Here is a 14,139-nt window from a genome sequence, read left to right on the forward strand (position 1 = left end):
CTATAAGAAGCATTAACGTAGGCCACAACACTATTCTCTTCTTGGTCTTGTTCAGTGTTCTTTTTGACCTCGCATTGATTTCTATAGCGATGCATCTACATGGTAGTGAGACAAAGAACATTTGATTACTAGTGTATCAGAGCTTGGTAAAAGTGTTTGAAGCACAGATCGCTAGTGTATCAAAGCTTGGTAGGAGTATTTGAAGCATAGGGCCCAAGTGATGTGATTTAGTCATGCAAGCAAGATTCAACACTTATTAGCGATTCTAGCATGACAATCCCTTAACACTTTGGTGCTTCTAGCACAACAGTCCCTTAACATTTTGGTGTTTCTAGCACAATAGCCCCTTAACATTTTGGCGTTTCTTGTCTTGGATAATCAACATTAACAAGAGGAAATAACAATGTTTCTGGTCTGTTAACCAACATTTCATCAAGTAAACAATCGGCAACATTGCACGCCTTTGAATTGTTGGTAAAGATAGGTGGAAAGCTCTCTTCAAAGAACGAATTAATGACATGTTTTATGTTTTGATTTGCTTCATTGTTTGCAATCAAAGATGGAGCCTTGGTAAGGGTATAGACTTTCTGAGGCTTTTGATGCCTTGGAGTTATGTGGAGCCATGGAGCTATGCTTTTGGAGATGAAATAAGCATGAGTATATGCTAAAAGTATGGGCATAAAGATGAGTTCATGCACTATTGTAAGTGGATCTTCATCTCAACTCTCTCTATTGCAATTTATTTCCGTTTGTAGAATTTACATTGTGGTGGAGGAGTACCCTTGCGCTAGAGGAGAAGAGGATCGAAGGGAGAGTTTTTACTTGAATCCATCTATCTCCAAGTCCCTTGGAAAAGGGTATCGATGGAGAATTATGTTATCTTGGCAAGGACGTGGTGAAAGTGCCGCAAGGCATCGACATTGAGCAACACATTACTTTGGTTGGGCAAGCTTTGGTAAATGTTTGGAAATGGCTATGCACGACTTTGTCAATGTATAGGACACATGTATGATGCATTAGTACACTCTTGAATGGGCAGTAGTTGCCAGATTGACCACTTGATGTGGTATATTGACTCTTGGGTCAATTTTTGGGGAAACTATAGTGAAATTATCATAGTTTCACTATGCACGGTTGAATTGATGGAGTTTTATTCAGTTAAAAGCCATGTGGATTAAATTGAAATGATCATATAGCTTGAAAGCATACTCCACTACAAGCTTCAAGTCAAGTTATCAAGTGTAGAAATTGGAGTACTAATTCTTGACCAATTTTGCAATTGCCATGAGACTCAACATGCATGGGATGATTGGTTGGCTCTTGTCGAGTTTGCTTACAATAGTACTTATCATGTGAGTATTGGCATGTCACAATTTCAAGCTTTGTATAGGTACAAGATCAATGTGCCAATGATGGTCATCAAGCAAGAGGTTGTTAACCCGAATGCAAAAGAAGAAGCAAAAAAGATGCAAGCTTTGCTTCAACAATATAAGAACAATATCAAGAGGTCACATGAAAGGATGAAGTACTAAGAAGATATGAATAGATGGCCATTAGAATTCAAGGAAGGGGATTATGTATTCTTGAGACTTTCTAAATCAAGATATAGATCTCTCAAGGACAACACTAATACCAAGTTGGCTCATTGCTATTATGGTCCATACACAATTTTAACTTGTTTCCACCAACTACCAAGATACATGATGTATTTCATTTGTCACATTTGAAGGCTTATGTTCGACTGGAGGTACAGGTTTTTGATGAGTTACCACTAATGCATAAAGAAGGAAGGATTGGATATGTGCCAAAGAGAACAATAGGCAAGCGAGAAAGAGTGCTTCTAACCATTCTATGGTTGAGTATTTGATCAAATGGCATGGATTACCTTTTGACAAAGCTTCATGGTTGGCAGCCCAATTCTATGTTGGAAGAATTTGAAAAGCTTTTGAATGAATATGATGAGTGATATTAATGCCAAATGGAAGCTATTTGCTTGCTGAAAATTCATGTTATAACAGTTTGGAGGTCCCATAAGTGGAGGATTTCTCATCATGCAAGAAATATTTCATGGGACTTACATATGGATATGGAGAATCATTTGGGAGAGCATATCCTACAATGTTTAGAAGATATTATTGGCTCATGGACAGATTTGGAGCCATGTACCTAGAAGCTACTACATGTTATATATGTTTTACATGATTATTGGAGTTACATTCCATCTCGTGGGCTGAATATTCATGGTTTTGAGGACAAAACCAATTCTTATATGGTTCAAAAGGCCATGGGATATGAATGATTTGGTGTGGCATTGTGGACATAAAGGGCAAGGGCCAAGGTCACAAGGGTGGGCATCAATAATGGAGTGTGTAATGGGACTCATGTATGAAAGACAAATGTGAGCCTAATGAGGTCTCAATCACTTAACTAATCAAGATTACTCATCTTCTTGCGTCATGAAAGCTTCAATGGTGTGCATATGAGATTACACATGGCCTTATGTTAATGAGTGCAGTTTTCTTTTCTTTGAAGATTTCTCTCTTGTAGATTACTAGGACTAACCGTTAATTTTAATATGAATTTTTTATTTATTGGTAGAGAAATCATTACTTCTTATCCACTAATTTTACTTCTTTTAATTACTTAGTAATTAGTATCTTATCACAATGATTGTGAAAGCTCTTAGTAAATTAGAGAAATTATATTGTTGATGCTTATTTTTATGATTGTGAAAGCTCTCAGTAAATTAGTATCTTATCATAATGATTGTGAAAGCTGTTAGTAAATCAAAGAAATTATACTTTTGATGCTTATTCTTATGCTACCAATGACAAAATTCTCAACATAAGCAAAATTAGCTTATGTTACAAATTATGCAATTTGTAGTAATATAATAGATGTTATTGAAACTGCCATTTCACAAAACTTCAAAGATTAAGAATCATATTGATCAAAAGTAACTTGTTTGTGATCAATAAATTTAATTAATCATTAAGTAGCAATAAAGTTTCGATCAATGAATTGATAAGAATAATGTAAAATTGTGGGTTAATCTTGATTGTTTAGTTAAAAAGCTAGTATTCTAATTTGGAGTGAATGTTGAATTAACTTTTTTGATTTGTAAAACTTAAAATATATTGAAAAAATATAAAGAGTGTATTAAGGTCTCTTTAAATATGAGGATTGATTGCTTATAATTTGAGTTTTTAGTGATTTTTTTATTAAAGTAATAGCTTAGTTATAGTGTTGGTAATTTGTTGGTGGTTAACTCAATAATTAGATGGGTGATTGTTTTTAACTTTATAAGCTAATAGTAGATTTTAGGAATGGAAATTGGCTGAGTATAATTATTAGTTAACTTATGAGCAACTTAATAATGTGATAAATTAGTTATGTGCTTATTGGGAAGTAAAGCTAATTACAAGCTATTTTTACTTAGTAAATTCTTAAGAAGTTTTATAAAAATGGGTAATCAAGAAGTTCTTTCTCTTCAAATTTACCTTTGGACATCCTATTTTTTTAGTATTCAATTATATCACCATGTGTTGTAATGTGTTTTTACCATGTGGTGCATTCTCCTTCCATATGTTGATGCAACATCTTTTTGCCTTGTGACACATCCTTCTTTTACTACGTATCAACTCCTTTCATGTTCCTAAGTAGCACAATCTTCTTCTACCATGTGATGTAGATACCTTGTTCTAGATGTCACCTCTATCACGTTTTCAAGTTTTACCTGGTATCTTTTCAAGTGGTATAATCTCATTTTCAAGTGGTATAATCTCCTTTTAGTGAGTAGCATCACCTCATTTCATGTTTCTTGCTAATTCAATAAGTGTGTTTGAATGAAGCCTATAACTTTTAAAGAAAAACTTCGATGGATATTTATAAAGAAGAAATTTATAGACTTCTGCATCCATCACTACTTGAGTAATTTATATCATCTTTCTCTAGAACTTCTATTGAGTGATGCATTGTATTAATGCGTAATTCTCTATAATTAGATTGCACTATATAATATAACAAAATTTATGTCACCTAGCAAAAGGCATTGCATCACTTCGTGATAGTAGACATGTGAAATGTGGAGAATTATGCAAAAAGGAGACAATTCTATATTGTAAAAGGATATCATGCTACATGGTAATCTAATGGAGTGCTGGAAATTAAGTGCATAAGAGATTTGATGAAATTCATCTCTCTTGTTTTGTCTAAATGGCTAATTAAATATATTATCTAATTTTTTTCTTACACTGGATTTTAGTAAAAATCATTATCTGATCACTTAATTGATAATAAGTAGGAATTAATAAATAAATAATTAGTTAAACTTAAAATATACTTTTATGTCAACTCATTATTAAATAGATTACTTATCTACTTATTCTTGGTTTAATCACTAATCAATTAATATCACCATAGTAAAACTATTTTCTTATCTAATAACAAAAAAACTCAATTAGTAAGTGATTAATCCTTGAATCAAAAGAGATCTTTGTTCACTTTCTTTATCATTTTCATATAAAAAGTTTTTTGGTGTAAAATTAAGAAGCTAACAAGTATCCTCTTTAAATTATATGCACTTGCTTTACATGTATATAACTAGTATTAATTGACAGATTTTCAAGAAAAATGCCATAATAATAATTACTAAAAAATATATAATTCACATTTTTTATACTTGTTTTTTTTTCAACTACTAGAAACTTCTTATCCATTAATTTCAGCCTTTTATTAGTGAACAATTAGTCTCTTATCATAATGATTGTGAAAGCTCTCAAGAAATTAGAGGAATTGTATTTTTGATGGTTGTTTTTGTGCTACAAATTACATAATTCACAACATAAGCAAGATTAGCTTATGTTGCAAATTATGTAATTTGTAATATAATACATGCTATTGAAACTACCATTTCGTAAAATTTCAAAGATTAAGAATCATAATGATTAAGAGCTACTTGTTTAGTGATGAAGAACTTTAATTAATGATTAAGTAGTAATAAATTCTTAACTAATCAATTAATAAAAACTATTAAAAATTAAAAATTATTCTTTATTGTGTAGTTAAAAAGCTAATATTATAATTTGGAGTGAATTTAAATTAACTTGTTTAATTTAAAAGAACATAAAATTTATTGAAAAAAGATAAAGAAAGTGTATAAATGTGTCTTTTAATACCAGGATTAGTTACTCACTATTTGAGTTTTTAGTGATTTTTTATCAAAGTAATAGCTTAGCAATATTATTAGTAATTGGTTGGTGATTATTTAAGAATTAGATGAGTGAATTTTAAAAATTGTAAGCTAAAAGTAGTTCTAGGAATGTAACTTGGTTGAGTACAATTATTAATTAATTTATGAGCAACTTAATAATATGATAAATTAGTAATTTGCTCAATGGAAACATATGCTAGTTATAATCTACAATAGTTGGATTTTTACTTAATCAATTCTTAAGAAGTTTTATGAAAATGGGTAATCAAGAAGTATATCTCTCTTCAATTTCACTTGTGGATATCCTAAAATGTTGTTATTGAATTATATCACAATGTGCTGTAATGTGTACATTCTTCTTCTACATGTTGGTGCAGTATCTTTCTACCATGTGACACAACCTTCTTCCACGATGTTGCACGAACATCTTTCTACCAAGTGATATAACCTTCTTTCACCATGTTGGTGTAACATCTTTTTGCCGTGTGACACAACCTTCTTCCACCATGTATCAACCCCTCAGATTTCCCTAAGTAGCACAATCTTCTCCTACCATGTGATCTAGATGCCTTATTCCAGTTGTCACCTCTATTATCTTGTTAAGTTTTATGTTTTCAAGTGGTATAATTTGCTCATAGAGTGAGTAGCACCGTCTTGTTTTTTTAAGCGGTGCAATTTTCTATAACTTGCTAATTGAATGATTGTGCTTGAATAAAAATTTAGAGCCTAAAACGTTTTAGGAAAAACTTGGATATATATTGATAAAGAAGAAATTTTTGGACTTAAATAAGGGCTTTCAATCCATGATTACTTTAGTATTTATATGATCTTTCTCTAAATCTTCTAGTGAGTGATGCATTGTTATTAATACATAATCCTTTAGTGACATAACATAACTAATAAACTTATTTCTTTCAAGAAATTGGTTTAAGACCCAAGGGCACATACTTAAGCAAGGCTAGGGTAAGCTCTTGAGTATTTATATTATCTTTCTCTAGAACTTCTTTTAAGTGATGTATTATTAATAATAATTTTCTAGTGACATAACGTAAATAATAAATTTATTTCTTTCAAGAAATTGGTTTAAGACGCAAGGACACATGCTTAAGCAAGGCTAGGATAAGCGCTTGACTTAAACTTATTTGGTCCTTTTATCGAGGACTACCCCAGTTGTTCTATTAAGACTAGGACTTATGGAAGATCCACTATTTCTTATTGGTAGTAATAGAGCTGATTTATTTTTTTGAAGTCTTTTGGTTAAAGTTCTCTTGGTCCTAGAGCAAATTTTGTAAGATTTAAGCTCCAAATTCTTTTCTAATGTCAAATGTGTCAGGTCAAGTGCGTGCTGGTGGATGTGGTGGTAGAAGACCAATGAGATAGGGAGATAAGTTGAAAGGTGAGATAATAGTGAGATGTAATGCAGGTGAGATAAGACGGAAGTTGAGATAAAAGTGAGATGGAATGTAAAATATAAAGTGAAAATTTCACCCAAGTTTGTTGGTTTCTAAGACAGTATTACTACGATGTCCTCTTTCCTGTAATGGCTAGTTGTTCCTGAAAAATATGGAGAGTGGGGAACAATGAGAAAACACCTAATCCGGGCGGGCACACCCACAACAGAGGCCTTGGTGTATATGTATAGACAGGAGATGACTGCTAACACCTCCTCTCAGCTCGTGTATGTGAAACCAACCCTAGGGAGCTGGAGTGCCGTCGGAGCAAAGCCTGAGATAGAGACTTCATGAAGAGGTCCACCGTACTGTTCTCCGTCGAACAGAACTCTAGCAAGATGTCATCAGCAACAATCTTTTCACGAACAAATGCCTCTAGATGACCATGGGTTGCACCAGTGGAAACAAAATCCTGCTAAGAAACCTCTATAACCTCACCCCCTTGCAAGCAGCACCACAAGCAGCCCGGTACTCTACCTCTGTCAAATGACAAGGCAATAGATGGCTGCCTCTTACTGCTCCATAAAACTGCTTCCTGAGCCAAGGAAAAAATTGTAGCCTGATGTCAAGGTGTGCGTGTCTGGCTCTCCTTCCCAATCAGAGTCACTCAGAGCGTGGATTCTGACTCCATTCATCAATTCCCCTCCTATGTAAAAGAGTCCAAGATCCTTTGCATGCTGTAGAAACCACAAGATATGCAATCCTACCTCCCAAAGAGTCCTCTACAAACATGAGCTCAACAACCTCATCAGAAAACTCTCGTCGAATCTGGTATCCAGCAACCAGATCAATGAACCATTCTACTTCTGAGAGTCAAGGAGGAATCATATTGCTCACAAGGATCAACACCTATTACGGTGGGATGCCAAGCCCTAGAAACCTGCGGAAGACCACTTCAACCCCCTCTGAATCCAGAACCACAAAGCCTAGAGAATGTGCAACATCCACCTCCTTCTGCAAGTAATCAACTGTCACATGTCTGGCTTTCTAAGAGGTCCCCGTGAAAAGAGATTCCTCAACTACAGGAATTTCTTTGTCCCGAATACTACAAGACACCAGAGCAGAGGTTACCTATAAAGTTTCCTCTGACTGACTAACACAAGAGCTACCAACATCTGTACTGGAAAGTTCCTGCCAACTGCCGCCATCAACTCGCAAGCTATCCACCATCTGGTCCGGGAAAGCCTGGACCTGCAACGTATCCAAACTTAAGTGGCCATTACCAGACTGCCACTCATCACAAAATTGAGGACCTGGGAGAGAGAGTGCTGAAAGTTTGTAAACTCTATTCTCCACTCCGCCTTCCCAAACTACCTGCCTTGTCCCCTGAAGAGCAACAAAATGCTCATTAAACTCCAGCCGTATGCCAGTCTTGCAAACCTGATGCACTGACAACAGATGAAAGCCAAGGGATGGAACATACAACACCTGGGAGGAATGCTTTCTCCCTCTGCCATCGGGAACTATCTCCAACCTACCCTCAATGTGAACCGGGATATGTATCCCCAGTAAGAATGGGACTAGAATACTTGCAGAGATCCTGTAAATCCGAACGAGAAGGTGTCATGTTCCTGGAAGCACCACTGTCTAGAATCCACTCCCAAGTATCCGTAGCACAGAGTCCTCCAAGCTTCTCCTAGCCTGAAGAAAATGAAACATTGGTGTCCATCACCTCCAAGTGCACAAAAGCTGGAGTCTTCACGATTGCTGCTGAGGATTTTGTACCCTTTTCGGTGCTCCGCTTGGGACACTGCCACCAATAGTGGCCTTTCTCGCCACAATCATTAGAGGTCCTCTCTGCCTTCAGTTTCTCGCGGTCTGAGTCGGACATCTTCTCAGAAGACTTCTCGGATGAAGCCCTCCCTTTGCCCTTGTTACGGCCTTTCAACCGGTGGGGCCAGTTAAGGCCTCCGAACCTTCGCCGTGTGGAGGGTTCGTAAATCTTTCCTCCTGGTCCAAGACCATGGGCACAAGCTCCTCCCATGTGATGGTGTTGAGCCTGCCACTGGTAATCAAAGAAGAGTAAAATGTTGAGTACTGAGAGGGCAAATGCGATAGCAATGTGATGGCCATATCCTGTGATGATATCTCCTTCCCAGCCTGAAGAACTTCCTACTGAAGAGCCTGTCGCTTGTGTATGTGCTCCCGCATCGTCGATGACTTTGCAGGATTCATAACGTGCATCTGTACTTCCAAGTAAATCCTCTTCATGGGCGATACCCTGTTATAGAGAGAAGCCAAATGTTGCCATATACCTCTGGCCAGCGTCATATACTTGATATGATTGATTACCTGCGGTCTGCAGTTGAGGAAGATGAAAGAGCAGACCCTAGCATTGACACGATCCCACAACTGTGCCTGTGCCTCATGGTCCTTCTGAATTGGTAACTTCCCTTCCTCTGCCTTCGTCCGTGGAACCCCAACAACAATGAAATCAGCAAGGTCATAAGACTCCAGAATAGATTCCATCATTATCTTCTAGATGCCGTAGTTATTCCCCTCCAATTGACGGTCCACTGGGAACGTGGGGAATGTCGGGATCTTCAGCCATCTCAAGTAAATTTGCCATTGCAGGGTTGTAACTGAAAAGGGTGGGTGGGTGGCAACAAACAAGAATTTAAACCTGCAAGTGCCTGTTCAGCAAATCAGCCTGCCTTCATCTTGCTTCTCCTCTTCCCGAATGGTCCAAAACAATTCACCAATCAGCAAAAAAACAGTCCCGCTCTTGCTCGCAAAATTCCCAAGATCTATCAAGAGCCTAGAGCTCTGATACCATGTCAGAATATGCAGCGGAGATGATGACAAAATCTGAGAACACAAGAGCAAGTGCACTGCAAAAAAATACCGCAATGGAGAAGGAGAGAGAGACAGAGAGGCGTGTAATTCTGCTCTCTATACACAAAAATCCTGAAAATATGATACAACAAGTGGGGGGCCATGGGGCCATTTTATATCATGGTGTAAAAATTACATGATGGTTCTCATGAAGAATTGACTCATTTTAAGCTTCGAAATGGTCTCTTATACTATAAGCAAAATGTTTATCTTGTAAATCCATGTTAGAATTCAAGCCAAATATGATGGAGAAAATGCATTCATCTCCTATTTTGAGGTATTTTAGTCTTTTCAAGACCTATGACAAGATAAGCAAGAGATTTTATTGGAAAGGGATGTGGAAGTGCATACATGCATATGTGTCATGCTACCTAGTCAACTCAACAAGGGTCTAATACATAATTCCATGGGTTTACTGCAGTCCCAACCACTCGTATGCAAAGGAGAGAAAATGTACTTTTATGGCTCAAGAAGTAGAGTTGTGAGCAAAGAGGGCATCAAGGTGGACCCTAATAAGGTTGAATGTGTGAAGAAATAACCTACACCCACTAATGGGACTCAACTAAGGAGGTTTTTGGGCTTATCTTTTTTCTGTAGAAAGTTCATTAGCCCCTCTTACTGACAAGCTTAAAAAGGAAGGCTTCTTTTGGGATGCAATAGAAAACAAAAGCTTTGAGGAGCTCAAAAGGATGCTCACTTCAGTCCCTATTTTGGTTTGTCGGACTCCTCTAAACCATTCACTGTGAGGGCCAATGCATGTGGAAAGAGAATTGGGATTGTTTTATACCAAGATAATGGTGTGATTGCTTATGAGAGCTGTAAGTTGAATGAGAAGGAAATGAAAATGAATGTGCATGATGAAGAGATGGTTTCTATCTTACATGCTATCAAGAAGTGGCATCATTACCTCTATGGGAGTCGATCTTATGTGAGAAGTGATTATAGGGTGTTGTGGTAATTTCTTTCTCAACCAAATTTGTCTCCTAGAAGCAAAGGTGGTGGTTGGTCACATTGCAAAAATGACTTTGAGATCACATACACAAAGGGAAAAGACAATGTTTGCCGACTGCTCTATCTAGAATGTGGGCATGCTCTTTATTAGCCACCTCCAAAGTGCATAAGGATTGGATCATGGATATTTAAAAGGAGTATCGCTCGGACAAGGAAGTGTCACAAACGGTGTAAAAATTACATCATGGTTCTCATAAAGAATTGCCTCATTTTAAGCTTCAAAATGGTCTTTTGTACTACAAGGAAAGTGTTTATCTTGTAAATCCATGTTAGAATGCAAGCCAAATATGATGGAGGAAATGCATTCATCTCCTATTTTGAGGTATTTTAGTCTTTTCAAGACCTATGACAAGATAAGCAAGAGATTTTATTGGAAAGGGATGTGGAAGTGCATACATGCATATGTGTCATGCTGCCTTGTCAACTCAACAAGGGTCTAATACATAATTCCATGGGTTTACTTCAGTCCCAACCACTCGTATGCAAAGGAGAGAAAATGTACTTTTATGGCTCAAGAAGTAGAGTTGTGAGCAAAGAGGGCATCAAGGTGGACCCTAATAAGGTTGAATGTGTGAAGAAATAACCTACACCCACTAATGGGACTCAACTAAGGAGGTTTTTGGGCTTATCTTTTTTCTGTAGAAAGTTCATTAGCCCCTCTTACTGACAAGCTTAAAAAGGAAGGCTTCTTTTGGGATGCAATAGAAAACAAGAGCTTTGAGGAGCTCAAAAGGATGCTCACTTCAGTCCCTATTTTGGTTTGCCGGACTCCTCTAAACCATTCACTGTGAGGGCCAATGCATGTGGAAAGAGAATTGGGATTGTTTTATACCAAGATAATGGTGTGATTGCTTATGAGAGCTGTAAGTTGAATGAGAAGGAAATGAAAATGAATGTGCATGATGAAGAGATGGTTTCTATCTTACATGCTATCAAGAAGTGGCATCATTACCTCTATGGGAGTCGATCTTATGTGAGAAGTGATTATAGGGTGTTGTGGTAACTTCTTTCTCAACCAAATTTGTCTCATAGAAGCAAAGGTGGTGGTTGGTCACATTGCAAAAATGACTTTGAGATCACATACACAAAAGGAAAAGACAATGTTTGTCGACTGCTCTATCTAGAATGTGGGCATGCTCTTTATTAGCCACCTCCAAAGTGCATAAGGATTGGATCATGGATATTTAAAAGGAGTATCGCTCGGACAAGGAAGTGTCACAAATGGTGTAAAAATTACATCATGGTTCTCATGAAGAATTGCCTCATTTTTAGCTTCAAAATGGTCTTTTGTACTACAAGGTAAGTGTTTATCTTGTAATTCCATGTTAGAATGCAAGCCAAATATGATGGAGGAAATGCATTCATCTCCTATTTTGAGGTATTTTAGTCTTTTCAAGACCTATGACAAGATAAGCAAGAGATTTTATTGGAAAGGGATGTGGAAGTGCATACATGCATATGTGTCATGCTGCCTTGTCAACTCAACAAGGGTCTAATACATAAGCCCATGGGCTTACTTCAGCCCTTGCCTATTATTAAAGGGAACTAGACTCACATTGCTATGGATTTCATCACGAGACTTCTTGACACAAAAAAAAGATGGGACAACTTGTATGTAGTTGTGGATATATTGATAGAGTGACACATTTCATCCCTACAAAGGTCAAGTACCATAATATCTATGGTTGTAGATTTGTGGAGTATATGTTCAAATTACATGGTATGCCGTAAAAAATTGTTAGCAAAGTCTATTTGATATATTGATAGAGTGACACATTTCATCCCTACAAAGGTGGAGTACCATAATATCTATGGTTGTAGATTTGTGGAGTATATGTTCAAATTACATGGTACGCCGTAAAAAATTGTTAGTAATTAAGATATCAAATTCATAGAAAAGTATATTTGAGACCATGGGAACCAAGTTGACTTCTAGTATTATTGCTTGTCACCTTGAGACCGATAGTCAAATGAAGAGAGTGAACATGTGGGTGGAGACTTATTTGAAACATTGTTGCCGTGAGACTCAACATGCATGGGATGATTGGTTGTTGGCTCTTGTCGAGCTTGCTTACAATAGTACTTATCATGTGAGTATTGGCATGTCACCATTTGAAGCATTGTATAGGTACAAGATCAATGTGCCAATGATGGTCATCAAGCAAGAGGGTGTTAACCCGAATGCAAAAGAAGAAGCAGAAAAGATGCAAGCTTTGCTTCAAAAATATAAGAGCAATATCAAGAGGTCACATGAAAGGATGCAGTACTATGAAGATATGAATAGAAGGCCATTAGAATTCAAGGAAGGGGATTATGTATTCTTGAGACTTTCTAAATCAAGATATAGATCTCTCAAGGACAACACTAATACCAAGTTGGCTCATTGCTATTATGGTCCGTACACAGTTTTAAGACAAGTTGGAGAGGCTGCATACTAACTATTATTTCCACCAACTACCAAGATACATGATGTATTCCATGTGTCACATTTGAAGGCTTATGTTGGACTAGAAATACAAGTGTTTGATGAGTTACCACTAATGCATAAAGAAAAAAGGATTGGATATGTGCCAAAGAGAATAGTAGGCAAGCGAGAAAGAGTGCTTCTAACCATACTATGGTTGAGTATTTGATCAAATGGCATGGATTACCTTTGACAAAGCTTCATGGTTGGCAGCCCAATTCTTTGTTGGAAGGATTTGAAAAGCTTTTGAATGAATATGATGAGTGATATTAATGCCAAATGGAAGCTATTTGCTTTCTGGAAATTCACGTTATAACAGTTTGGAGGTCCCATAAGTGGGGGATTTCTCATCATGCAAGAAATATTTCATGGGACTTACATATGGATATGGAGAATCATTTGGGAGAGCATATCCTACAATGTTTAGAAGATATTATTCTCTCATGGACAGATTTGGAGCCATGTACCTAGAAGCTACTACATGTTATATATGTCTTACATGGTTATTGGAGTTACATTCCATCTCGTGGGCTAAATATTCATGGTTTTGAGGACGAAACCAATTCTTATATGGTTCAAAAGGCCATGGGATATGAATGATTGGGTGTGGCACTGTGGACATAGGGCAAGGGCCAAGGTCACGAGGGTGGGCATCAATAATGGAGTGTGTAACGGGCTTAAGTATGAAAGACAAATGTGAGCCTAATGAGGTCTCAATCACTTAACTCATCAAGATTACTCGTCTTCTTGCTTCATGAAAGCTTCAATGGTGTTTTTCTTTCATATGAGATTACACATGGCCTTACGTTAATGAGTGCAGTTTTTCTTTCCTTTGAAGATTTCTCTCTTGTAGATTTTTTGTTACACTAGATTTTTAGTCATTATTAAATAGATTACTTATCTTATTATTCTTGTTTTTAACACCAATAGATTATTTATCTTTGTTATTGAATATATGTTGATGCAACATGGTTTTGCCTTGTGACACATCCCTCTTTCCTACGTATCAACTCCTTTCATTTTCCTAAGTAGCACAATCTTCTTCTACCATGTGATGTAGATGCCTTGTTCCAGATGTCAGCTCTATCACGTTTTCAAGTTTTACCTGGTTCCTTTTCAAGTGGTATAATCTCATTTTCAAGTGGTATAATCTCCTTTAAGTGAGT

This window comes from Cibotium barometz, chromosome 28 (genome assembly GCF_041138505.1).
Source record: "Cibotium barometz isolate CiBa-2024 chromosome 28, ASM4113850v1, whole genome shotgun sequence".
Classification (NCBI taxonomy): domain Eukaryota; kingdom Viridiplantae; phylum Streptophyta; class Polypodiopsida; order Cyatheales; family Cibotiaceae; genus Cibotium; species Cibotium barometz.